Source organism: Pelophylax lessonae, assembly GCF_965119305.1.
Source record: "Pelophylax lessonae genome assembly, chromosome: 5".
Lineage (NCBI taxonomy): Eukaryota > Metazoa > Chordata > Amphibia > Anura > Ranidae > Pelophylax > Pelophylax lessonae.
The window spans coordinates 284,458,503-284,486,274 of record NC_138772.1 but is presented as its reverse complement, the minus strand read 5'-3'; positions in this window follow the sequence as shown (position 1 = coordinate 284,486,274).

Here is a 27,772-nt window from a genome sequence, read left to right as displayed (position 1 = left end):
GCGGCGCCGGGAGCGGAAGAGGAGAAGAAGGTTCGGGTCGTGGAAGACAAGCTTCGATGCCGGAAGAGACTCCGAGCCAACGGCAAGAGACACCGGGCGGGAGAGGAAGGAGACCCGAAGAGCCGGTGTCGGAAGGCAGAGCCATCCCGGTGGTCGGGGAGGAGCAGGCATGAGAGACAGCAAACACAGCAGGACAATGAGAATGGTGAGTGGGCAACGCTGCCAATTCTCTCCAATATATCCAAAATGTTGTTTAAATTGTCTAGGGATGTTAGGGAGCTGCAGCAGAACAGTAGATCGGTTCAGAGTAGTCAGGTTGCAGGGCCAGCTTTGTCAGCAGCAGAAGTTTGGGCGCCACCTTGTGGCGGTTTAGCTAAAGACAAGAGTCTGCAGGAGAATATTGTGGATTTAGCTGCGATAGATGGTAGACAGGTGGCTAAGTCACAAAATATTCCCGAAACATGTCTTAAGGAAGCTATAACTTGTGAGGTGTCACTGCTGGGCTTCCATCTATCGCCAGGAATTAAAGAAAAGATTTGGAGAGGTGAGTTTATTGATATACTATCTCTTCTTCCGTCTGCCAGAGAATTTGTTAATAAGAGTGATAAAAAAGATGATAAGTCAGAAGAGGATAGGAAAAGACCTGTTGCAAAGAATTTTAACAAATGGCTGCAGTCCTTTTTTATTTTTGCTGCAGTTCTTTGTGAAAAGTCGCCTGAGAAGAGTGTTGGACTTTTTCACTTGGATATTATTCTAGAAGCGTACAAGAGTTTCAGTGCAAAAACTATCAGTTCACAGGAATTTAAAATGGGGGATTAAAGACGTAGGATTGTGGCTTAACCTTTTTCTACCCCAAAAACCAGGTTATGTCAAGCAAACAGGTCCCTCAGCGCAGCAGTCCACTAATACATATAGAAAAGGGATCTGCTTTAACTATAATGATGGACAGTGTAAATGGCCACATACATGCCGATATAGGCATGAATGTGCGTTTTGCGGGGGACGCCACCCGGTATCAAAATGTTTTAAGAAGTTGTCCGTTAGCAATCAGCAGAGTCTTCAAAAAGGCAGCATCCCCAGTGAAATTACAAAAAATGTTGGCCTACCTGCTGGTTTTTCCAGACAAGGTGAGGGCTCAGCTGCTGTTTGAGGGCTTTGATGAAGGCTTTATGTTGCCCACCTTTTTAGGTTTAGGTTGTAAACAATTTAATAATTTAAAATCAGTAGATAGGTTCCCTAGTATAGTTCAGAAAAAATTAGATAGAGAAATTTTAGAAGGCAGGATGGAAGGTCCTTTTGTTTCACCTCCTTTTAAAAATTTTTTTTCCCCGTTGGGCATTGTCCCAAAGAAGGAGAAGGGTCCTTTTAGATTGATTCACCACCTTTCATTTCCCAAGGGGGAATCCTTAAATGACCAGATAGCTTTACCAGAGCATCCTCAAACGAAGTATATGAAGCTGATATTAAATTCGGATCTAAGGGCTCTGGGTGTAGGAGCTTTATTGGCAAAAGCGGACATAAAATCCGCTTTCCGTTTACTCCCCATTAACCCGGTTTGTTTTAACGCTTTGGGAATTTATTTTAATGACAGGTTTTACTTTGACAAATGTCTTCCGATGGGGTGTTCAGTCTCGTGTAAATATTTTGAAGATTTTGCTTGTTTTTTGGAATGGGTAGTGATGAAAGAAGCAGGTTCTAGCTTTATGATTCACTATTTAGATGACTTTTTATTCATGGGTAAAGCGGAATCGTTAGAATGTTTTCAATTATTAGATACTTTTTTCAGTATTTGTAGTAGGTTCGGAGTCCCACTGGCAGTTGAAAAGACGGTGTTTCCTACCACATGTCTGGAGTTCCTGGGAATTACAATAGACACGGCGGCGCTGGAGTTTAGATTGCCGGAGGAGAAAATACAGAAGATTAAAGGTATGTTAATAAATCTGGTTAGGAGGAAGAAGGTGTGTTTAAAAGACATTCAATCTCTTTTGGGCCTGCTGGCTTTCGCCTCAAGGATTATGCCGGTAGGAAAGGCATTCTCTAGGAGAATGTACTTGGCGATTCCTGGGCTAAAATCCCCCTTTTCTCATATTAGGGTGACCAGCGATATTTGGGAAGACATGTTAGTCTGGCTTCAGTTTTTAGAGCATTTTAATGGGAGGAGTTTATGGCAGAAGGAATTCATTATTGATAAAGACTTTTTATTATTTACTGACTCTGCTGGCTCGGTAGGTTTTGCAGCGATCTGGCGAAACCATTGGTGCGCGGATCGCTGGAGCCCAAGCTGGAAAGCCAAAGGTCTATTGAGAAATATAGTTCTGCTGGAGCTTTTTCCCATAATAGTTGCTCTGGAAGTATGGGGAAAAGAATTTAGTAATAGGAGGATATTGCTTAGCACAGATAACAAAGGGGTAATGTACGCTATCAATTGCTTAACATCCAAGTCCCCACCAGTTATTGCTCTGCTGAGATATATGATATATTTATGTTTAAAATTGAATATATGGCTTAAGGCTAGACATGTGGCTGGAAAGAGCAATGACATGGCAGATGCGCTGTCTCGCCTACAGATGGGCCGATTTTTTCACTTACTACCAGAAGCGGATCCAGTGGGCACCAAATTCCCAGGGAAGTTATAGGAGTTGATATAAGTTTGGTTGCAGAAAATATCAAAAACTCCATAGCTCCTTTGACCATGACAGGCTATCAGTCAGCTTGGCTGATGTGGATTTCTTTTCTTAAAGATATGAAAGAAGATGAAAATACTTTTTCTGAAGGACTTGTAATGTTGTTCTTAAATAGTTTATTCCAGAAAAATTACTCCTGGGCACACGTGAATAAAATCTTGGCTGGAGTTTCGTTTTTTCAAAAAATTAGAAATTTACCATCTTGTGTGTCGTTTTTTACAGTTAAGCAGGCGCTTAAAGGATATAGGAGGAGGAGTTATAGCAGTGATAAGCGCAGTCCGGTTACACCAAAAATTCTTTTGGACCTATGTTTGGCCACAGGTGAGGTTTGCTTTTCTGTTCTTGAAGCTGCCCTGTTTAAAGCAGCTTTTTCATTAGCATTTTTTGGAGCTTTGCGGATTTCAGAGCTATTGAATATTTTGACAGAGGAGGTAAGTCTGGAGGGTAATTTGGTAAGGATTAAGATAAGAAGGTTAAAAACAGACCAGGTAGGTAAAGGATGTGTGATCTGCTTACATGCTCTCAGTGGTTCCCCCATATGTCCAGTTAAGTTATTAAAACAGTATTTCAAGTTAAGACCAAGTTGCAGTGAGAAGGCGTTTTTTATTCATGCCTCAGGTGCAAACTTATCTAAATATCAGTTTAATAGCGTTTTAAAGAAATGTGTGGTCAAACTAAATTTATCAGGAATGCACTTGACAGGATAGGGGCAGCCACTGAGGCATCTAGGCTAGGATTGGAAGATTCAATTATAAAAAAGGTAGGAAGGTGGAAGTCGGATTGCTATCAATCATACATCTGACCTAATTCATTTATTTGATTCTTTTCAGATGGAAAAAAGATTATTTGGATTGTCGGTCATTCGTATGTCTTTTGGGCGTTCAAGAGGGCGAGACAGAGGGTTTACTCTGAGAATTTGGGACTGGACCCGGAGAAATTCAAAGTGTACTGGTATGGTAGGAGGGGCATGATTTGGGCTGATCTATTATTTGAGTTAAACAGGTTACAATCGTTGTTTCCTCCCCCGGATGCACTTGGGAGGAAACGATATTGGCCAAGAAAAAACCTTAGAATTAGTCTTCAGAATCAGGAACGATCTTTTTAGTTTTGGGTTGTCATCGCCTAATACTGTTATTAATAAACAAGCAAAAAATTGGGGGAGCAAACCCTGAACATGTATATCTAAAGCCAGTGCAGCTATGGACCAAGCAACATGTATATTAAAAAAGAATAGCGCACACATGCAAAAGAAATGACTCTCAAATATGGAGACAATCCATAAATAAAAATGGGGATTTAGTCCCACCATATGGCCATATCGTGCTCAAGCCCACCACTGCGTCAAAGTACCCCATTATCAGTGGGTCCTACACTATCCATAAAAAAGGGGTGAATCCAGCCTTTCTTACCCTTGGAGGCAACACTCCTTGCTGGGAAGGTGTGCTAATGCACTACAGGGGGCTCCTCCTATATCTACTTGATAGTGGACACCAATAGAGTACAGGTGTGTGTGGGGGATGGGATGCTCAACCTCAGAAGTCTGGTCAGACCGAATACATAATAAACAAGCAAATAATTGGGGGAGCAAACCCTGAACATGTATATCTAAAGCCAGTGCAGCTATGGACCAAGCAACATGTATATTAAAAAAGAATAGTGCACACATGCAAAAGAAATGACTCTCAAATATGGAGACAATCCATAAATAAAAATGGGGATTTAGTCCCACCATATGGCCATATCGTGCTCAAGCCCACCACTGCGTCAAAGTACCCCATTATCAGTGGGTCCTACACTATCCATAAAAAAGGGGTGAATCCAGCCTTTCTTACCCTTGGAGACAACACTCCTTGCTGGGAAGGTGTGCTAATGCACTACAGGGGACTCCTCCTATATCTACTTGATAGTGGACACCAATAGAGTACAGGTGTGTTATTATCTTTTCTGAAACCGTTCAAAGGCTGAGATGGTTATTTTCACCTTCTTTGAAGAGTTTGGAAAAGATTAGAAGACGGATTAACAGGTCATTAGCTAAACTTTTGCCTAGGATAGGTGTTCTGTCTTTCAGACATAAGGAATTGGAAGGGGGTACGAAAGGATTGTACAGGGATGACGGGGTGCATCTTTCCGAAATAGGATTGGATGTTTTTAACGCAGACCTGTCGGATTGTGTTGAAATGGCCGCGGTGCGGGGTCGTTGGTGACAGAAGTGGTTAGTTTTCCCCCTTCTGTCTTTTGGAAGTTGATGCTTTAAATGTGATTTTATTTATCCGGCCTGAGCTGTGGTGGCTAGGCTGTTGAGTGTGTTTAACCTTCCCCCATCCGCGCTACAGCCTATATACGGCTGCAGCGCGGACTTGAATTTTCGGGAGGCCGTTTTTAAACGGCCTCCCAGTGACATGCCCCCCCGCGCGCTCCCGCGAGCGCGCTGCGGGGGAAATCTGTGTCGGCCGTGTCCCTTGGACACAGCCGATCACAGATCGTGGTGAATGGCCAATCACAGCGGCCATTCACCACGTGATCGGGCCGTCCAATGAGCGATGATCTCATATGTAAACATATGAGATCATCTCTCATCGCCGGCGCTCCTTCCTCACATGGAGCCTGCAGTGTGAGGAAGGAGGGGGAGCCTCACAGCACCGGGGACACAGGAGAATGTAATCAGGGCACTGATCACCAGTGCCCTGATTACTAAAGGTAAAAACACACACACAGTGCCCCCCCATCAGTGCCCACAGTGCCCGCCATCAGTGCCCCCCATCAATGCCCACAATCAGTGCCCATAGTGCTGCTAGTCAGTGCCCATCGGTGCCTGCTCATCTAGGCACTGATGAGCACTGACTGGCAGCATTATGGGCACTGAGTGTGGGCACTGATCGTGCTGCCCATCAGTGCCACTCATCAGTGCCACCCGTCAGTGTCCAATGCCATCCGCCAGTGCCCATCAGTGCCGCCTATCAGTGCCCATCAGTGCCGACCATCAGTGCCGCCTCTCAGTGCCGCCTCTCAGTGCCCAGCAGTGCCACCTCTCAGTGCCCAGCAGTGCCGCCTATCAGTGCTCATCAGTGCCGCCTATCAGTGCCGCCTCTCAGTGCCGCCTCTCAGTGCCGCCTATCAATGCTGCCTATAAGTGCCCATAAGTGCCCATAAGTGCCACCTCATCAGTGCCTATAAGTGCCACCTCATCAGTGCCCATCAGTGCAGCCTATCAGTGCCGCCTCATCAGCGCACATCGGTGAAGGAGAAAAATTTATTTTCAAAATTTACTCGCAGAAAATAAGAAAAACTTTTTTTTTTTCAAAATTTTCTGTCTTTATTCTTTTTTTTTGTAAAAAATAAAAAACCCAGAGATGATTACATACCACCAAAAGAAAGCTCTATTTGTGTGAAAAAAATGATAAAAATTTCATATGGGTACAGTGTAGCATGACCGCGCAATTGTCAGTCAAAGTGTGAGAGCACTGAAAGCTGAAAATTGGCCTGGATGGGAAGGGTGTTTAAGTGCACAGAAGGCAAGTGGTTAAATGTTGAATTATATATTTATTTATTGAAAGTTTTTAAAAAAACAATAATAAACAGCCGCGGCCTATATATTTTCCAAATAATACAGGTGTCTACTTTTTATTTTAAGTTTATTTAAGTAAAGTGTTAAGATGTTATTGGATCCTGCCTACTGTCCCATGAAAGGAAAAAGGGAACAGTAATAAGCCCCCTTTTCCTCATGGGAGAGTGGCTGGGGAAATAGGTGGAATAGTTCATGAGGTGTTTTTTCCTTCCTTTTTTCCTCAGGTAGAGTGGGAGGGATCTTCAAGGCATCCTGAGGGAATAGAAGTAGTGGGCGTGGCATTGCAGGGGTCAGAGCACCTATAGGAATAGGTTTAGGGTAGAAGATTCTAGAGCCCTCTGAGACCCTATATAAGGTGGAGCTCCCCTCAGAGGGGCTCATTCGCCTCAGAAGATTCAGCAGTGTGAATTCAGGAGCTGCCACTTTTAGAGTCTAGGAGACTTCTGAGGCGAGAAGATGAGCTTATTGAGACAAATAATAGAAAGAGCAGGGGAGGACGGTGGGGAGGAGTGGTTAAGAATATGCTTAAGCTTACCGAGAAATGCGTTCCCCATCCCCCCCCCCCCTTGTCGCGGCTGTTATATTATGTGGTGGTGTCACCTTTGCTACAACAAAGGGGGGCGATTTTATTTATTATGAGTGGAAGGTGATGCTTTAAATGTGATTTTATTTATCCGGCCTGAGCTGTGGTGGCTAGGCTGTTGAGTGTGTTTAAATGTTGAATTATATATTTATTTATTGAAAGTTTTTAAAAAAACAATAATAAACGGCCGCGGCCTATATATTTTCTAAATAATACAGGTGTCTGGTTTTTATTTTAAGTTTATTTAAGTAAAGTGTTAAGATGTTATTGGATCCTGCCTACTGTCCCACAGTTGAAGCCATAAAAACAGGTACTCACAAGCAAATAAGATGTCATTCATGGAAATATGTCCCCCGATCTAATGTATACAGAGCGCTCTCCTCCTCGCCTCGGCGGCTCAGCTGTACGTCTTGCACTTGTCACTTGTCGGATCGTAACATCCGGCTAAGCCAACCGCCTCAGGATGACTCAGGATGACTCAATGTGGTGCGCCTGCGCACGGTCCAGCCGTCGCCACACACTCTGTAAGAGCCTAGTGCATTAGCCGCTCAGAGAAATTGGGGATGCGGCTACGCAGAGGAGAGATCCCCGATCGGGACCCAGAACATGACACTAATGGGGTAGCTAAGGACAACGCGTTTTGGAGGCGTGGCCTCCTTCTTCAGGTCTCAGGTTGAAAAAAATTCCTAAAAAGTTGGGACGCTGTGTAAAATCTTCACAAAAACGAAATGCAATTATTTGAAAATCTCATAAACCCAATTTTTCTTTCACAGTAGGAAACATATTATGTTCAAACAGAGACCATTTTAAAAAGTTTTTTTTTAAATTGATGGCAGAAACATGTCTCAAAAAAGTTGGGACAGGGCAACAAAAAGCTGGCAAAATAAGTGGTATGTAGCTCACCCCCGAAAGAGCCGCTGGTTTTGAACGGTCCAGTTTCCCCAACCAATGCACACATAGCCAGGCACACAGTATTTTCTTCTCTCTCACTTGCTCAATAAAACAGTCTAGAGTATCTATTGTACTTTTATTACTAAGTATAACTTGGATAGGTATGTTTACAGAGTGTTGTTAAAATATGAGGGGATGCTACATCATGGTAAAACATGGCTCTGTCCCAACTTTTTTGAAACACATATTGCTGCTTTTAATTTCAAAATTACTTTATTGTTTCCTTAAAATGGTATATTTTCTCAATTTAAACATTTTATATGTTTTCTATTTTCTATTGTGAATACAATATGGGTTTATGAGATATATAAATCATTGCATTCTGTTTTTATGTAGATTTTAAACAGCATCCCATTTTTTTGGGGAATTGAATTGTAAATAGTTGTTTTAGATACACTATATTACCAAAAGTATTAGGGCACTTGCATTTAAACGCACATGAACTTTAATTGCATCCTAGTCTTAGTCCATAGGGTTCAATACTTTGTTGGCCCACACTTTGCAGCTATAACAGCTTCAATTCTTCTGGAAAGGCTGTCAAAAAGGTTTAGGAGTGTGTCTATGGGAATGTTTGACCATTCTTCCAGAAGCGCATATGTGAGGTCAGGCACTGATGTTGCAGAGAAGGCCTGGTTTGCAGTCTCTGCTCTAATTCATCCCAAAGGTGTTCTTTAAGGTTTAGGTTAGGACTCTGTCCAGGCCAGTCAAGTTCCTCCACCCCCCAACTCGCTCATCTGTATCTTTATGGACCTTGCTTGGTGCGCAGTCATGTTGGAACAGGAGGGGGCCATCCCCAAACTGTTCCCACAAAGTTGTGAATATGAAATTGTCCAAATTGCTTGGAATGCGGACGCCTAAAGTCTTCTCTTCACTGGAACTAAGGGGCCAAGCCCAACCCTTAAAAAACAACCCAACACCATAATCCACCCTCCACCAATTGAAACAGCATAAATAGGGAACACCTGGGACCAAGCAGCTGTAATCAGTGTGAGACTGTAGGCATCACTTAGTAAACAGAGACCAAGGATGACGGGGAGCCAGCCAGTTCAAAGTAACCCAGATTAGGGCTGCTAAAACGGAGACTACCACAGGGGCCGATATCAAATTTTTAACCCAGTTTCACTTCCATTTCACACAGATGGAGAAGGTCATTGCATTACATTGGGGGGTCCTTTTGAAGGACCCCAAGTTGGGTCTGGTTCTCCCAAACAGACCTAAATTTGTCTATAGAAGAGCTCCCAATTGGAAAAACAAAATTGCCCCTAGCAAATTACCATCCAGCAATAAGTACTCCTTCCATCCTTTGGCTACCTTCTTCAATATAGTAGTTTCAATGCAAAACAATTAAAATGCAAGATGTGTAAATTTGTAGACCACCGCAAAAAGAGTTTTACTGATAACAAAGGAAAAACATATTTAATCAGTTCCTTCTTCTCCTGTTCCATGGATTTTTTTGTATATTGCCTCTCAATTTTGGTTTAGAGTTTGGGTTTTGGAAATAATTCCCCCCTGTGACTCTGTGGCTTTGGATTATGGATTTATCACCTCAATACTCTGTCACCAGGAGTCCTCATGAGGAACTTGATGTGCGTACTATTTTGTAGTGAGTACCCAGTTTCCTCTCTGTTCTTATACATTTTCTATTTTTGGTAAATAATCCCAGCTTCTGGAATATATTCACTACATAAGTGAATATATATAATTATCACTATTAAGTATGTATGTGTCTGTGTATATATGTGTGTATATATATATATATATATATATATATAATTGAAATAATTCATATATATATTTGTCTTATATACATCATTATCCATTTGTAATCAAGTATAAATATATACCTCTGGTAATATTGTAATGTAATACTTGATCCATATACTTACAGTGCAGCTATTTTATTTTATTTTACTCCCAGTCTCCAGTAGTAACAATGAATTCCCTGATACTGGCAGTATGCAAGCCAAGGGTTAATGGCTCTGCCATGCCTTCTGTGCTTTTCTCTCCCCTCCCAATTTCCTCCCCCTCCCGCCCTTCTAGCTTTAAGCAACAGATCAGCTTTCTCCCTCCTTCCCCTCCCCTGTTCTTCCCCTTCCTGCCATTTTGGCTTTATAAGCCTGCTACTTCCTTTTACTGTCCATGCATTTAAAGAAGAGGGCAAAGTCCCTGGAAACACATCATGCACACCCCCTCAATCGACATACACCAGTCATTTTCACAGCTGTCATCCTCGTGTGCAGCATAGAACTCTGCCGCTAATATCCATACTTTGAGTGCCTACAACCTCACACTGATTACAGCTGCTTGGTCTCAGGTGTTCCCTATTCATGCTGTTTCATGCTAACTTCAATAAAAGTGTGCTGCTTATTTTATTTGATACTAACCTCAGTGTCCTGCTATTTGTCTTTTTTTTTCTACATTGAGGTGATCCTACCCAGATCTTCTGCGGGAGCTGCAGAAGTTCCAGTCTTGGTCCCTTCTCCGGTTCAGTCATTCATCCATCCATACATCCATCCAGTTGCCTCATCCATTCTTCTACCCTATTGATGGTCTACAGATACATATGAAATTTCTAATGGACCAAGGGACTTTGCACTTCTCCTAGGAGTGCTGTATGTACTGTGTACTTGTACACTCTTTGGATGTGATCAGACCTTCAGATGGATACTTGTTTTCCCTAAGGGTAGGGGCAGGGCTAAGATAAGGGGTGGGCATGAGTGGAAGCTGCCCTGGGTGCAATGGTTTGCTATACGGATGGGGGCGCAATCCCTCCCATACATGGCTGACAGGAGTAATGACAGTGGCAGTGATTTTGATAAGTGAGAGACTGCTGGGCATAGGATCCCCTAAGCTTCCACATCATGGATGGGGGGCGGGGCTGAGGCAGCAGTTTGGCATTTTTGCCCCGAGCACTGGATGACCTTGTCCTGGCACTGGGTAGGGGATCAGGACTATGGCACTGTTCGCATTATCACACTTCTAGCATTTGAAGCCCTAGTTTATACATTTTGAGAAAGTCATGGCAAATCAAAACAAATATCTGGAGCAGTGGCAATACCTGGATGCAAAAAGTGAATATAATAGAACAATTATCTTCTGTTTTGCTTTACATTTAAATTTTATCCACCTGCCATTTTTGATCCCTGCAATTAAATCCTATTAGAATATAGATTTTTTTCAATCTTGTAAATAAAAACAATTTCGAAAATCAATTTAAAGTGTTAAAAAGAACATTAGACATTTGACAAATCTTGTAGACCTAGGAACAACAAAATTGAGTATGTGCTAAACTGTACTGACATTGAGTTATCACATCCAACACATTAAATTGAAATAGTTGTTTACTTGGAGAAGGGAAAAAAAATCAATTTTGTTTGCTATGTATTATCATGTTTCTCTTGCTATTGCTGTCTGTATTCTCAGCCTTTCCTTTTGTTACTTGAGAAGAAATTGCCTATAATTGCCCTGGTTTACACAGTGCAGTAATAGCTAATCTTAGCTCTTCAAATGATTTGGCCTAAAGTGCTACATAATTGGGCCTTCCTGTCAGTTCAGTTGTGAGCCAAACAGATATAGAAATAAAGGCATACAAGTGGCACACTTCAAACAAGTTACATACAGTACCTATAATAGCATTATGCAAACTAAAATGTAGAAGGTAATCTGTTGCTTGACAGGTGTTAAGCTAAAACTTGCACTGTAAATTATTCACTATTCTAACAAGTGGTGCTACCTTCCCAGTAAAAGTATAACATAGAAAATCCATAATCCATTTAAATATTCAGGGCCCCGTACAGCTTACCTAAGGGGGCCCCCTTCGACCCCACCCTTGATCCTACCCCGCCCCTCCCCTGACCCCAACTCAAGACAAAATGCAGTTTTATCTTCAAGTGAAGTGTGGTGGGGGCAGTGGCGTCACTAGGGTTGGTGTCACCTGGTGCGGTAAAACATGGTGTCACCCCCCCCCTATATTCGGGCCGGGCAGCAGCTCAGCGTTGGCGTTTTTTGAAGCAGGTTGCGACGGTCAATAAGGCATACAGGATAGCATGTTAGGCACTTCCTAATGGCTCAGTCCCTAGGAGCAGTAACGGATAATGGCTGACAGGCCATCCTGCCAGACCCAGCAAACATTTTTCAGGAGACGGTCAGAGACTGCGGATATTATGCAGGAGACAGTCAGAGACTGCAGTCATTTTTCAGGAGACGGTCAGAGACTGCGGAGACATTATACAGGAGATGGTCAGAGACTGCGGACATTATACAGGAGACGGTCAGAGACTGCGGACATTATACAGGAGACGGTCAGAGACTGCGGACATTATACAGGAGACGGTCAGAGACTGCGGACATTATACAGGGGGTGTTGGAGATTGCGGACATTATACAGGGGGTGTTGGAGATTGCAGACATTATACAGGGGGTGTTGGAGATTGCGGACATTATACAGGGGGTGTTGGAGATTGCGGACATTATACAGGGGGTGTTGGAGATTGCGGACATTATACAGAGGGTGTTGGAGATTGCGGACATTATACAGAGGGTGTTGGAGATTGCGGACATTATACAGGGGGTGTTGGAGATTGCGGACATTATACAGGGGGTGTTGGAGATTGCGGACATTATACAGGGGGTGTTGGAGATTGCGGACATTATACAGGGGGTGTTGGAGATTGCGGACATTATACAGGGGGTGTTGGAGATTGCGGACATTATACAGGGGGTGTTGGAGATTGCGGACATTATACAGGGGGTGTTGGAGATTGCAGACATGCTTCTGTAGTATACAAGAGACTGGAGGCATAGTAGATGACATATTACAGCAGCACTCTCCTAAAACGTAAAATACTGTTGAAGTTCAATTTTTTGGAAGTTAAAAAGAACATGGATGATCCCTTCCAGTGATAATGTGCCAGCAGTGGAAGGGTTACCTGCAATTTGTCTTGTGCCAGCTTCTCTTATCCTGACGGAGTCTGAATGCCATTCAAGCAGCGTGGTGTGGTGTGCCTCCTCCCCCCTCCTCCTCTGTACACTCAGTCAGGAAGTAAACATGATCACAGCAAGAAGAGGAGGGGCGGATTCAGTGAGTGAACTCCGAGTCTGTACTCCGTACACACAGTGACAGAGAAGACTGCAGGCAGCTGGAGAGACATCCCGGCGTGTAGACAACCCGCTGCCCGCACACGCTGCGGGCATTTCAGGAATGTTGGGACTCCTAGGCTTAGGTGGTGTCACCCCTCTGGCGGGTGTCACCCGGTGCGGACCGCCCTCCCCGCACTCCCCTTGTGACGCCAGTGGGTGGGGGGCATACAGTGCAGCATTTGTGGAAGTGATTGGCTGCCTTCAGAGCTGCTTGTATCACTTCCACCTGAAACCTGACAGTTGCCTTTACAAATATAAAACCAAAAAGAAACCCTGCACTCGGTACACCTTGGGTCGGGTTTGATTGAATACACCCTGATGGGACTGCTGTGCTGTAGACTATAAACAGCCGACACAGCAATTTAGCAAATCTTACAAAACAAATTGTGTGCTGTCCCTCTAAATTCTAGATGTCATGGGGAATATTAAACAAGAAATGTGTAAAAGCAATGTGAAAAATTATATAAATCACACATATCACTTTAACAACTAATAAAGTGCAAGCATAATGCTAATGAACCACATAAGAAGTGCAAAAAGGTCCACCATATTCAAATCCTAATATGAAAAATAAACAATGATTAATAGTCCATTGGTGAAAAAGTGCTAGATGTGCAGTAGTGCTCAAAAGTGCCCCTTTAAAAAGATGGCCGCTTACCCCACAGTGTGGATCCTGAGTTACAGGGATCAAACAAGCATGCAATCCATGCAACAGTGAGTAACACCCATGTCACATTTGTATCCTGGAACATTTACTCCATATAAAAAAATGGCATGAATCAGCTCTCAGTCTAATTTAAATCGCTCATCAGAAGTTTCCATATAAAACAAGTAGGGATAATCTCATAGTGCAATACAGCTTGAAAAGTTTTTTAAAAAGGGTCATATTCACTTACATCAGAGCAATGAAAAAATGGCTTTGAATAAAAGCTACGACCGCTGTGTTTTTACACTGTGGTAACTTCGTACACACTCTCTCCTACCGACGTGTTTCCCCAAAACTGGGGTCATCTGGGACTGGAGGATTTTTACAAATAAACACACCCTCCTGGCCACTGACCCCAGGCTGGGAGGGTGTGTATATGCCTAAAAACATGTTTGCAGCATGGTCCTAGTCCTATTGCCCTTTTTGAAAATGGCACTGGGACTAAAGTGGTTAGTCAGCACCCAACAGCCATGAGACACACAGCGATACCTGCTGCACTGTGTGAATGAATATCCTAATGCTAAAAATCATAAGGCACACTGAGGTTTTTTTTAACCTCACCTGTTTCCCATTCATCCATTAGCATTCATGTACTCCCATGTTGGAGACACTCAGTAGACACTCAGTTTGAGTAGTGTTAGGTAGTGTTAGGACTGCAGGATACACAGGGTGCCTTGGAGTGGCCTGCAGCTTATACATGTGTTTGCAAATGTGTGTTAACTAAACCCCTGTTTTTAACCTATTATGGTAGACAGGTTTATTTGGTTTGTCAGCAGACTGGTGGGTAATAGGGATGATCGAACGGTTCGGGTCCACCATCGGTTCGGCCCGAACCTTGGGTGTTCGAGGTTCGGCCGAATTTAGAACTTTTTGCCCAAAAAGTTCGGAATTCGGCAACCAGAACTGACCAAAATGCAATGCTTCAGGAAATGGGCTTTAAAAGCCCGTGATTGGACCAGAACCATTAGCAAAAGCCAATTGAGGGGGCAGGAGAATGCTAGGAATGTGATTGGAGTGACTAGGGGGTCCCTAGACCAATCATTAGTGAATACGCCCCCCAGTATATAAGATCGCCCCCCGCCAAATTCCTAGCATTCTTGTACGGGACATGGAAGAGTGTGGAATGCTGTTCTGTTCTAATGTGTTACAAAGTGTCATTTAGCTATTTTTAGTGTGAGGAAAGGGATATCTAGTGTAGTTAGAGTGCTCCTTTACACTTAAGTTAGCTTCAAAAATTTAGTTTCTGTAGGGAAAGTGTTTGATGTCAGACATGACATTTGAACATGTGTATAGGGGGTATATATACACATATATGTCTGCATATATACCCCTAGACATATATAGGTGTGATAGTAGCAGAAATATATGCTTGCGCTAATGAAATCATTTACAGTAATATATTTCTGCTACTATCACACCTATATATGGCTAGGTGTCTATATACATATAATTATGTGTGTATATATACCACTATACACAAGTTCAGATGTTTTGCCTGCCTCAAAAGAACCCCAAAAAATGCCAAAAAAAACGCTAGCGTCAAAAAAAAAATGCCCAGGTGTGTTTTTGCTGGCATTTTTTGGAGGCAGGCAAAACATCAGAACTTGTGCACAGTACCACTATACACAAGTTCAGATGTTTTTCCTGACTGCAAAGAACCCAAAAAAATGCCTGCTTTGAAACCAGCAAGGTGTGAAAACCGAGACCTGTGAAGTTTCAGCTCTGTAGCATGTCCAGAACCATAAAAAAAAAGATTGTTTGTATTAGAACACTTTCAGCTCAGGGGGTTAGCTTCTCTTCTCGGTTTTCACACCTTGCCAGTTTCAAAGCAGGCATTTTTTTGGGTTCTTTGCAGTCAGGAAAAACATCTGAACTTGTGTATAGTGGTACTGTGCACAAGTTCTGATGTTTTGCCTGCCTCCAAAAACTCCCAAAAAATGCCAGCAAAAACACACCTGGGCATTTTTTTTGACGCTAGCGTTTTTTTTGGCATTTTTTGGGGTTCTTTTGAGGCAGGCAAAACATCTGAACTTGTGTATAGTGGTATATATACACACATAATTATATGTATATAGACACCTAGCCATATATAGGTGTGATAGTAGCAGAAATATATTACTGTAAATGATTTCATTAGCGCAAGCATATATTTCGGCTACTATCACACCTATATATGTCTAGGTGTGTATATAAATATATGTATGTGTGTATATACACCACTATACACAAGTTCAGATGTTTTGCCTGCCTCAAAAGAACCCCAAAAAATGCCAAAAAAATGCTAGCGTCAAAAAAAAAAATGCCCAGGTGTGTTTTTGCTGGCATTTTTTGGGAGTTTTTGGAGGCAGGCAAAACATCAGAACTTGTGCACAGTACCACTATACACAAGTTCAGATGTTTTTCCTGACTGCAAAGAACCCAAAAAAATGCCTGCTTTGAAACCGGCAAGGTGTGAAAACCGAGAAGAGAAGCTAACCCCCTGAGCTGAAAGTGTTCTAATACAAAGAATCTTTTTTTTTATGGTTCTGGACATGCTACAGAGCTGAAACTTCACATGTACACTTTTTAGACCCTCCAGATACGAAATCCAAAGTAAAAATCAAAAAATCTCTTTTTTTTTTTAATTTTTCAATAATTGGCTTTTTTTTTATCAAAAATGACAATTTTTAAGAACTTTTTTTTGTGTGATCTTGTGTCTGGGGGGTCTAAAAGGTGTACCTGTGAAGTTTCAGCTCTGTAGCATGTCCAGAACCAGAAAAAAAGATCATATAGGTGTAAAAGGAGGGTCCCACATCCCTGTTCTACTGAAAAATTATCTTTTTTTTTTTTCATGGTTCTGGACATGCTACAGAGCTGAAACTTCACATGTGGACTTTTTAGACCCCCCAGATACTAAATCCAAAGTCAAAATCAAAAAATCTCTCTCTCTCTTTTTTTTTTTTTCAATAATTGGCTTTTTTTATCAAAAATGACAATTTTTAAGAACTTTTTTTGTGTGATTAATAGTTAATGGGGCATGACCCAGAACCCTAGGGACTTTTTAGGGGCATTTATTGTGTTTTAGGGCTTAAAAATGGTGTTTTTTGATTACCGAAGTTCGGGTCCCATTGATTTCAATGGGGTTCTGAAATCCAGGCCGAACTTTCGGGAAGTTCGGATGTTCTGGCCGAACCGAACGTTTCAGAAGTTCGATCATCCCTAGTGGGTAAGTATAGCAAACTAAGGGCCGGTTGGTTTCTACACACACACACCTTCTTTAATCCCCTTTTTCTCTTCAGTTCTGTTATATACAGGGATGGAGACGCTGAGCAGTGCTCGCCGGTGTCTCGTGTAAAGTCCCAAAACTGCCCAAATTTTCCATTAAGTAAGATATTATGATATGGGAAAACAAAAACCCTGGCCTGGAAAAAACTACTCCTCCTCTAGTCTCCATGTGGATGAACCTGGTCAACTCTGCCATATCTCTTTAAAAAGACACTTACTATCATAGAGGTTGTCCACAGAAGTTTGACAAAGTCTGGGGTAAATGGCTTAACGGAGACTCCACGGCACACATGTCTGATGTTTCTTCCTAAGGGTTAAAACCTTTCATTATTTTTAAGCTATGTTATCCTATAACAGTGGGAGGATGTGTATGGCGGGTCCGGCCTGGTGGGGTGTTTTTTCTGTAGGCATTGCATTTATGTACTGAGGTGAGCTACTCACTCACACAATCTAGGTTGTGTGGAGTTGTTTTGTATTTTTAGTTCCTGGCAGCCGTGGGGTGCTCCAGCGGTCTGCCAAGGTTACCCCTGCGTGGGCGAAGTTTATGTTCTTTAAAAATTCAAACAAAGATTTTTAAAAAATTACAATATGTGACTCACTGTGTGCTGCCATTGCCTGCTATTCTATCTGCCGCCGCCAGGATTCGTAAAAAAGATTTACTGCTCCCTCCCTGTCAGCCACACATCAGTCCCAGCACCTGAGAGAGCGGAGCAGGTACAGTACATTGCAGATCTCTCCAAGGCACTAAGGAAGGAAGAAAGCAGCTGGCCAGAACTATCTATTGAGCATGTGGCGCAGCCCAGATACATAACCTGGAAATGAAGAAAAAGTCCCTGCAATACTATTACTTCCTGGGCCCCTCTGTTGACCTGATGGGACCCAGGAAATGTAATTATACACTCCTCGAAAGCAAATAGGAGGAAGGGTGTAATTTAGTGGTCTCTCTCTCTCCCTCCCTCTCTCTCTCTTTCCCTCTCTTTCTCTCCCCCTCCCTCTCTCTCTCTCCCCCTCCCTCCCCCTCTCTCTCTCCCTCCCTCCCTCTCTCTCTCTCTCCCCCTCCCTCCCTCTCTCCCCCTCCCTCCCTCCCTCCCTCCCTCTCTCTCTCTCCTTCCCTCCCTCTCTCTCTCTCCCTGCCTCTCTCTCCCTCCCTCCCTGCCTCTCTCTTTCTCTCTCTATCCCTCCCTCCCTCTCTCCCTCCCTTACTCTCTCTCGCTCGCTCTCTCCCTCCCTCTCTCTCTCTCCCTTCCTCCCTCCCTCTCTCTCTCTCCCTTCCTCCCTCCCTCTCTCTCTCTCCCTTCCTCCCTCCCTCTCTCTCTCTCTCTCTCTCTCTCTCTCTCTCTCCACTGACTTTATGTAATAAAAAGCAAAGGCTTATAGACAAGTTTTGGGCAACCTGTGGCATTGTATAGGCATTTTGTCAAGGCACCCCTGTAGAACCCTGAAGGTTCCCCAAGGTGCCAAGATACCCTGGTTGAAAAAAGGCTATCATGTAGTTCTACCTTTTTGTGAAATGTTTCATAGTGTGATTAGTCCATACCTCAATATAGATCTGGAAATATTTGGCCATTTCCTACAAGATGTATTTTTCCATTGTAAGATCAATTGCATATGCATATACAGTACTTTGAGGCATCCTTTTGATCATATCTTGCACTATACATTGTATTATAGCAATACATAAAGTGGTTGTAAAGGCACAAGGTGTTTGACCTTCATGCATCCTATGCATGCAGGTAAAAAACCGTCTGTGTGCAGCAGCCCCCTCTAATACTTACTTGAGCCCCCTTTGGATCCAGCGATGTCTACTAGAGCCTTGTCCCTCTGCCTCGCACTCCTTATTGGCTTTTTGGCAGTAGCGGGAGCTTTTGGCTTCCGCTGCTGTCAATCACAGCCAGTGCGCCAATCAGGAGACAGAGGGGGCAGGGCCAACACACAGAGCTGCGGGATGGGAGAACACCTGCTTTGGTGCCCCTAGAGCAAGATGCTTCTTGTGGGGGCATCCGGACGGAGGGAGGGGCCAGGAGCGCCAGTGTTGTAAAATTTTCCTTTGACCCATTAAAATCCTCGACTGTGTCACTTCTGGTGCAGCCGCGTCATGGAACAGCTGGTGTCATGTCACCAATACGCATGCGCAGAAGATATTCTTGGGTCGAGGAATATTTTAGAACTGAGAGCTGACTTAGAGGAGCAGAAGCTGCCTCGTGACATCAGCGGGAGCACTGCGTCCAGCCCCAGCTCCCGATAATGACACACCCATAGGCTGCTCTGCTAAGCTGTAGTAAAGGAAAGAGGGAGGGGAAGATAGAGCGGTGCTGACAGCAGTGGGAAGGAACTAGGTCTGTGCTTGGAGAGGAGGGGTTGGTCGCTCGTTGCATAGGAGGTCAAGGAAAATTCTAGAACAAAAGCGTGACGTCAACACTGCACATGCGCAGATCGTCAGAGGCACTTGCAGAGACGAACAATTGATGGGGTCAAAGATTTTGACAGTAGGAGCAGCTGATAAGGTCAAGGATTTTGGCAGGAGCAGCTGATAAGGTTGAGGATTTTGGCAAGCGAGTTGCTGGTTGTCAGACATTTACCACAGCTGACAGAGTTGAGAAATGTATTTTACGGGGTCTGTGATGTTATGGGGGCTCTGATGTTATGGGGGCTTTGATGAGGTCTGTGATTTTATGGGGGCTCTTATGGGGTCTGTGATATTATGGGGTCTGAGATGTTATGGGGTCTTATGGGGTCTGTGATGGGGTCTATAATTTTATGGGGGCTCTTATGGGAGCTTTGATGTTATGGGGGCTCTGATGGGGTCTGCGATGTTATGGTGGCTCTGTAACGGGGTCTGTGATGTTATGGGAGCTGTGATGTTATGGGGGCTCTGATGGGGTCTGTGATGTTATGGGGGCTCTGATGGGGTCTGTGATGTTATGGGGGCTCTGTGATGTTATGGGGGTCTGTGATTTTTTTTGGGCTGTGATGTTATCGGGTCTGTGATGGGGTCTCTGTGATGGGGTCTGTGATGTTATGGGGGCTCTGATGGGGTCTGTGATGTTATGGGGGTGCTGATGGGGGCTGTGATGTTATGGGATCTGTGAAGTTATGGGGGCTCTGATGTTATGGGGTCTATGATGTTATGGGGGCTCTGATAGGGTCTGTGATGTTAGGGGGTCTGTGATGTTATGGGGTCTGAGATGGGGTCTGTGATGTTATGGGGGCTCTGTGATGGGGTCTATGATGTTATGGGGTCTATGATGTTATAGGGTCTGTGATGTTATGGTGGCCTTGATGGGGTCAGTGATATTATGGGGGCCCTGATGGGGTCTGGGATGTTATGGGGGCTCTTATGGGGGCTGTGATGTTATGGAGTCTGTGATGTTATTGGGCTGTGATGTTATGGGGGCTCTTATGGGGGCTATGATGTTATGGAGTCTGTGATGTTATGGGGCTGTGATGTTATGGGGTCTGTGATGTTATGGGGGCACTGATGGGGTCTGCAATTTTATGGGAGCTCTGACGTTATGGGGTCTGTGATTTTATGGGGACTGTGATGGTATGGGGGCTCTGTGATGGAGTCTGTGATGATATGGGGGCTGTGATGTTATGGGGGCTCTGATGGGGGCTTTGATGTTATGGGGGCTCTGATGTGATGTTATGGGGGCTCTGATGGGGACCCTGATGTCAGGAGTACTCTGATAGGGACTCTGATGTTGCAGGGGTTATGATGGGGACTCTGATAGGGACTCTGATACGGTGGTTCTGTTTATGTCCAAAAAGTTCAACCTTGGTTTCATCAGACCATAACACATTTTCCCACATGCTTTTAGGAGACTTCAGATGTGTTTTTGCAAAATGTAGCCGGATTTGAATGTTTTTCTTGGTAAGAAAAGGCTTCCATCTTGCCACTCTATGCCATAGCCCAGACATATGAAGAATATGGGAGATTGCTGGCACATGTGCCACACAGCCAGTACTTGTCAAATATTCCTGCAGCTCCTTTATCTTTTCATCAGTTTTGGAGGGACGTCCAGTTCTTGGTAATGTCACTTTTGTGCCATATTTTCTCCACTTGATGATGACTGTCTTCACTGTGTTCTATGGTATATCTAATGCCTTGGAAATTCTTTTGTACCCTTCTCCTGACTGATACCTTTAAACCATAAGATCCCTCTGATGCTTTGGGAACTCTCTGCGGACCATGGCTTTTGTTGTAGGATGCGACTAAGAAAAGGTCAGGAAAGACCTACTAGAACAGCTGAACTTTATTTGGGGTTAATCAGAGGTACTTTAAATGATGCCAAGTAGTAGAACAATTCTCCTGCGCTCGAGTATAACATAGGCCGGAGGGAAGAGAGATACTTCAAACTTGAGTGGACAAGCTTGTGGTCTAGCTGCCCCTTCAGGATCAAGGGTATCCGAAACCAACAAGGAAACAACAACAAAAAAAAGAAAAAGGGCGCACCGACCTAGTGCATTACCACTAAAAATATATTAAAAATATTAAAAAGTATACATTATACTCACAAAGCAGGTGTGTATAGACACACATCAACATAATACACATATAGTCTCCAAGGTAGCCAAGGAACCGCACTGTGCAAAATGGTATGCAGTGTGCTGCATGGGGCTACTGTGTCTAGGCTGACGCGTTTCAGGGGCGAACCCCTGACTCTTTTTGGCTCTGAGGAAGGCCTAGACACAGCAGCCTCATGCGGCACACTGCATACCATTCAGCACAGTGCGGTTCCTTGGCTACCTTGGAGACTATACGTGTATTATGTTGATGTGTGTCTATACACACCTGCTTTGTGAGTATAATGTATACTTTTTAATATTTTTAATAAATTTTTAGTGGTAATGCATTAGGTCGGTGCGCCCTTTTTCTTTTTTTTTTTGTTGTCGTTACTTTAAATGATGGCAGTGGTGTACTGACTCAGCAACGGCACCGTCCGAATCGGTTTGACGTACAGCACAGATTCCAAAAAGTAGTTTCTGCACTACTTTTGGTGACTTCGGGGGGTGAACCTAGACTTAACATGAGTTTGAATACGATTGTATAATTCTGAACACAGCAACATCCCTAGTTATAAGAGGGTGTGCACACTTATGTAACCACAACTTTTTAATTTTTTTACTTATCCCCTCTAAAATATTTTAGTTTGTTGTTCAATTGATTTGTACAGCAAAATAGGTCACATTAAAGGTGGAAAATGTTCTGAAACGTTTTATCTTTGTCTGATTTTTTTACATCACAGAAACCTGACATATTAACAGGGGTGTGTAGACTTTTGATATCCACTGTATATATACAGTATCTCACAAAAGTGAGTACACCCCTCACATTTTTGTAAATATTTTATTATACCTTTTCATGTGATAACACTAAAGAAATTACACTTTGCTACAATGTAAAGTAGTGAGTGTACAGCTTGCATAACAGTGTAAATTTTCTGTCCCCTCAAAATAACTCAACACACAGCCATTCATGTCTAAACCACTGGCAACAAAAGCGAGTACGCTCCAAAGTGAAAATGTCCAAATTGGGCCCAGAGTGTCAATATTTTGTGTGGCCACCATTATTTTCCTGCACTGCCTTAACCCTCTTGGGCATGAAGTTCACCAGAGCTTCACAGGTTGCCACTGGAGTCCTCTTCCACTTCTCCATGACGACATCACAGAGCTTGTGGATGTTAGAGACCTTGCGCTTTTCCATCCACCATTTGAGGATGCCCCACAGATGCTATATATGGTTTAGGTCTGGAGACATGCTTGGTCATTCTATCACCTTTACCCTCAGCTTCTTTAGCAAGGCAGTGGTCATTTTGGAGGTGTGTTTGGGGTCGTTATCATGTTGGAATACTGCCCTGCGGCCTAGTCTCCCAGAAGGGAGGGGATCATGCTCTGTTACAGTATTTCACAGTACATGTTGGCATTCATGGTTCCCTCAATGAACTGTAGCTCCCCAGTGCTGGCAGCACTCATGCAGCCCCATACCATGATACTCCCACCACCATGCTTGACTGTAGGCAAGACACACTTGTCTTTGTACTCCTCACCTGGTTGCCGCCACACAGGCTTAACACCATCTGAACCAACTACGTTTATCTTTGTCTCATCAGACCACAGGACATGGTTCAAGTAATCCATGTCTTTAGTCTGCTTGTCTTCAGCAAACTTTAGAACAGGCTTCCTTCTGTAATGACAGCCATGCAGACCAATTTGCTGCAGTGTGCGGCGTATGGTCTGAGCACTGACAGGCTGACCTTCCATCCCTTCAACCTCTGAAGCTATGATGGCAGCACTTATACGTCTATTTCCCAAAGACAACCTCTGGATATGATGCTAAATACGTGCACCCAACTTCTTTGGTCGACCATGGCAAGGCCAGTTCTGAGTGGAACCTGTAATGTTAAACCGATGTATGGTCTTGGCCACCGTGCTGCAGCTCAGTTTCAGGGTCTTGGCAATCTTCTTATAGCCTAGGCCATCTTTATGTAGAGCAACAATTCTTTTTTTCAGATTCTCAGAGAGTTCTGAGCCATGAGGTGCCATGTTGAACTTCCAGTGACCAGTATGAGAGAGTGAGAGCGATAACACAAAATTTAACACACCTGCTCCCCATTCACACAGCTGAGACCTTGTAACACTAAGGAGTCACATGACACCGGGGAGGGAAAATGGCTAATTGGGCCCAATTTGGAAATTTTTACTTAGGGGTGTACTCACTTTTGTTGCCAGCAGTTTAGTTTAGACATTAATGGCTGTGTGTTGAGTTATTTTGAGGGGACAGAAAATTTACACTGTTATACAAGCTATACACTCACTACTTTACATTGTAGCAAAGTGTAATTTATTCAGTGTTGTCACATGAAAAAATATAATAAAATATTTACAAAAATGTGAGGGGTGTACTCACTTTTGTGAGGGACTGTATATATATATATATATATATATATATTCCACTGGATTGTAATATTTGAGCTGCGAATGGTTTTCAATGTTTCAAGGAGATTTGCAGATTCCTTTCTGTGGGAGAATACCCATCCGGGTATGACAAGTCACAATGATACAATTTTAAGCAGACCACTGCTAAATTTACCCTAAAGGCTGAGTATCAGAAATATAATCAATTTTAGAGTTTTGCGAAAATAGCTTTGTAATGAATGTAGCTTTTGAATATTCACCTTTCTTACAGAAGGCAAGCACTTCGTTGGAAAAAGAAGAGTAATTAAATCGGAGGAAGAAGCCAAGAAGATCTTTGCAGTATTCCACTCATGGTCAATTGGAGGCCATGCAGGAATCAACCGAACGCGGTCAGCAGTCTGTTCAAGATTCTTCTGGCACGGAATAAGCAAAGATATTCGGAGCTGGTTACACACTAATAATGTTTGTGTCTTGCAATATTTATGAAAATGGTACACAGGTTAACAAATGATTTCCTACAGATTGAGGAATGCGAGAAGCGCCAGAAGGTTGGTAAGCCTTTAGCCGCTCTGCAGCCCTTACAATGTATTAAGGTAAATATCTATTACAGTATAACATAACAAGTATTATTATATTAATGTATTAAAAATAAGTATATTTGTTTCATCACTTTAGGTGTTTTCTGTCTTGGAGCTTGTTGGGATTGACCTAACAGGCCCTTTACCAAAGACAGAGGATGGATTTCAATACATTTTGATGGCCACTGACTATTTTTCAAAGTGGGTAGAGGTTTTCCACTGAAGATAAAATCTGCAGCAGAGGTGGGACGCCATTTATGGAAAATCCAAGAAAGTAGACCGCACTCAGGAAATGTAAGATGAAAACAATCAAAACTCCTTTATTCTTCTTCGGTACAGCAGACAGACAGTACAATGCACATAACAGACGTGCCGGGTTAACGCGTTTCACGAATTAGATCGCTTACTCATAACTAGTGTTGAGCGAACACGGACTGTATTATTCGTGTTCGTACCGAATAATTGGATTTTTTGTACCCGAACACGGACACGGACACTTTACTGTATGTTCGGGTAAAAATCCGTGTTCGGTCGTTTTATTTCCGGGTTTTGCATGCTTTGGCGCTCTTTTCATGGCGGGCTTTCAACAGCCAATCAACAATCGTTTAACTGGTGTGCCTTAAGCCATCCCAGCCATGCCTGCAAATGTCTCAGTAGCTGTGATTGGCCGTCTGAAGCATGTGACCAAGTCTTTATAAGTTCGAGGCAGCCGCAGCGGCGTCATTATGCTGCTTAGATTCAGGGACAGAGAGCACACATCAACGTGCTGGCTGCTGATTAGGGAAAGATAGGCAGGAAAAAACCATTTGTGTCCGGATAGAATTGAGGGACAGGTCGGAGTGTTTAGGCAGGGCGAGTTGTAGGCATTTTAGGGATAGAGTCTGCTGAATTATATAGGGTCAGTGTCTTCTACAAACTACAATCGATATTGCTGTGTGGGGGGTGGGGTGAATCTGCACTCAATCCTGATCTACGATCTCTTCTCAATCCTGTTAGGGACAGAGTCTGCTGAATTTTAGGGAAACTGTGTTCTACAAACTACAATCGATATTGCTGTGTGGGGGGTGGGGTGAATCTGCACTCAATCCTGATCTACGATCTCTTCTCAATCCTGTTAGGGACAGAGTCTGCTGAATTTTAGGGAAACTGTGTTCTACAAACTACAATCGATATTGCTGTGTGGGGGGTGGGGTGAATCTGCACTCAATCCTGATCTACGATCTCTTCTCAATCCTGTTAGGGACAGAGTCTGCTGAATTTTAGGGAAACTGTGTTCTACAAACTACAATCGATATTGCTGTGTGGTGTGGGATTGGAGATAGGCAGGTGTCAGTGATCCACATCCATTTTTCTGTGTGTGAGCTGCAGTGAACACAATCTTTTTGGGCTGCAGTGAACACAATCTTTTTGGGCTGCAGTGAACACAATCTTTTTGGGCTGCAGTGAACACAATCTTTTTGGGCTGCAGTGAACACAAGCTTTTTGGGCTGCAGTGAACACAATCTTTTTGGGGTGCAGTGAACAAAATCTTTTTGGGGTGCAGTGAACACAATCCTTTTTGGTGTGCAGTGAACACAATCTTTGTGGGGTGCAGTGAACAAAATCCTTTGTGGGGTGCAGTGAACACAATCTTTTTGGGGTGCAGTGAACAAAATCCTTTTTGGGGTGCAGTGAACAACATCCTTTTTGGGGTGCAGTGAACACAATCTTTTTGGGGTGCAGTGAACAAAATCCTTTGTGGGGTGCAGTGAACACAATCTTTTTGGGGTGCAGTGAACACAATCTTTTTGGGGTGGAGTGAACAACATCCTTTTTGGGGTGCAGTGAACAAAATCCTTTTTGGGGTGCAGTGAACAAAATCATTTTTGGGGTGCAGTGAACACAATCTTTTTGGGGTGCAGTGAACACAATCTTTGTGGGGTGCAGTGAACACAATCTTTTTGGGGTGGAGTGAACAACATCCTTTTTGGGGTGCAGTGAACAACATCCTTTTTGGGGTGCAGTGAACACAATCTTTTTGGGGTGCAGTGAACACAATCTTTGTGGGGTACAGTGAACAGAATCTTTGTGGGGTGCAGTGAACAAAATCTTTGGGGGGTACAGTGAACACAATCTTTGTGGGGTGCAGTGAACACAATCATTGTGGGGTGCAGTGAACTCAATCTTTGTGGGGTACAGTGAACACAATCTCATACTGAAGGTTTGAGGGTGCTGCCTGTTCCATACTCCCCCTACTCCTCATCTAGCCTTTTAGGGGTACAAACAATAGTAATTGGGGCCTAGTGTGGTTGTGTACGTGTGATATACATACACTTTTTTGGGATCATATTTTCTATTCCGCTATTTAATCAAAAACCTTTGGGGATCAGTTAAATTGGGGGATAGTCTGTGTTGGTACGTGTGAGAGAGATCCACCTTTCCAAGTTGTTGGGGTTCATCTCATACTTCTGAAGGTTTGAGGGTGCTGCCTGTTCCATACTCCCCCCTACTCCTAGCCTTTTAGGGGTACAAACAATAGTAATTGGGGCCTAGTGTGGTTGTGTACGTGTGATATACATACACTTTTTTGGGATCATATTTTCTATTCCGCTATTTAATCAAAAACCTCTGGGGATCAGTTAAATTGGGGGATAGTCTGTGTTGGTACGTGTGAGAGAGATCCACCTTTCCAAGTTGTTGGGGTTCATCTCATACTTCTGAAGGTTTGAGGGTGCTGCCTGTTCCATACTCCCCCTACTCCTAGCCTTTTAGGGGTACAAACAATAGTAATTGGGGCCTAGTGTGGTTGTGTACGTGTGATATACATACACTTTTTTGGGATCATATTTTCTATTCCGCTATTTAATCAAAAACCTCTGGGGATCAGTTAAATTGGGGGATAGTCTGTGTTGGTACGTGTGAGAGAGATCCACCTTTCCAAGTTGTTGGGGTTCATCTCATACTTCTGAAGGTTTGAGGGTGCTGCCTGTTCCATACTCCCCCTACTCCTAGCCTTTTAGGGGTACAAACAATAGTAATTGGGGCCTAGTGTGGTTGTGTACGTGTGATATACATACACTTTTTTGGGATCATATTTTCTATTCCGCTATTTAATCAAAAACCTCTGGGGATCAGTTAAATTGGGGGATAGTCTGTGTTGGTACGTGTGAGAGAGATCCACCTTTCCAAGTTGTTGGGGTTCATCTCATACTTCTGAAGGTTTGAGGGTGCTGCCTGTTCCATACTCCCCCTACTCCTAGCCTTTTAGGGGTACAAACAATAGTAATTGGGGCCTAGTGTGGTTGTGTACGTGTGATATACATACACTTTTTTGGGATCATATTTTCTATTCCGCTATTTAATCAAAAACCTTTGGGGATCAGTTAAATTGGGGGATAGTCTGTGTTG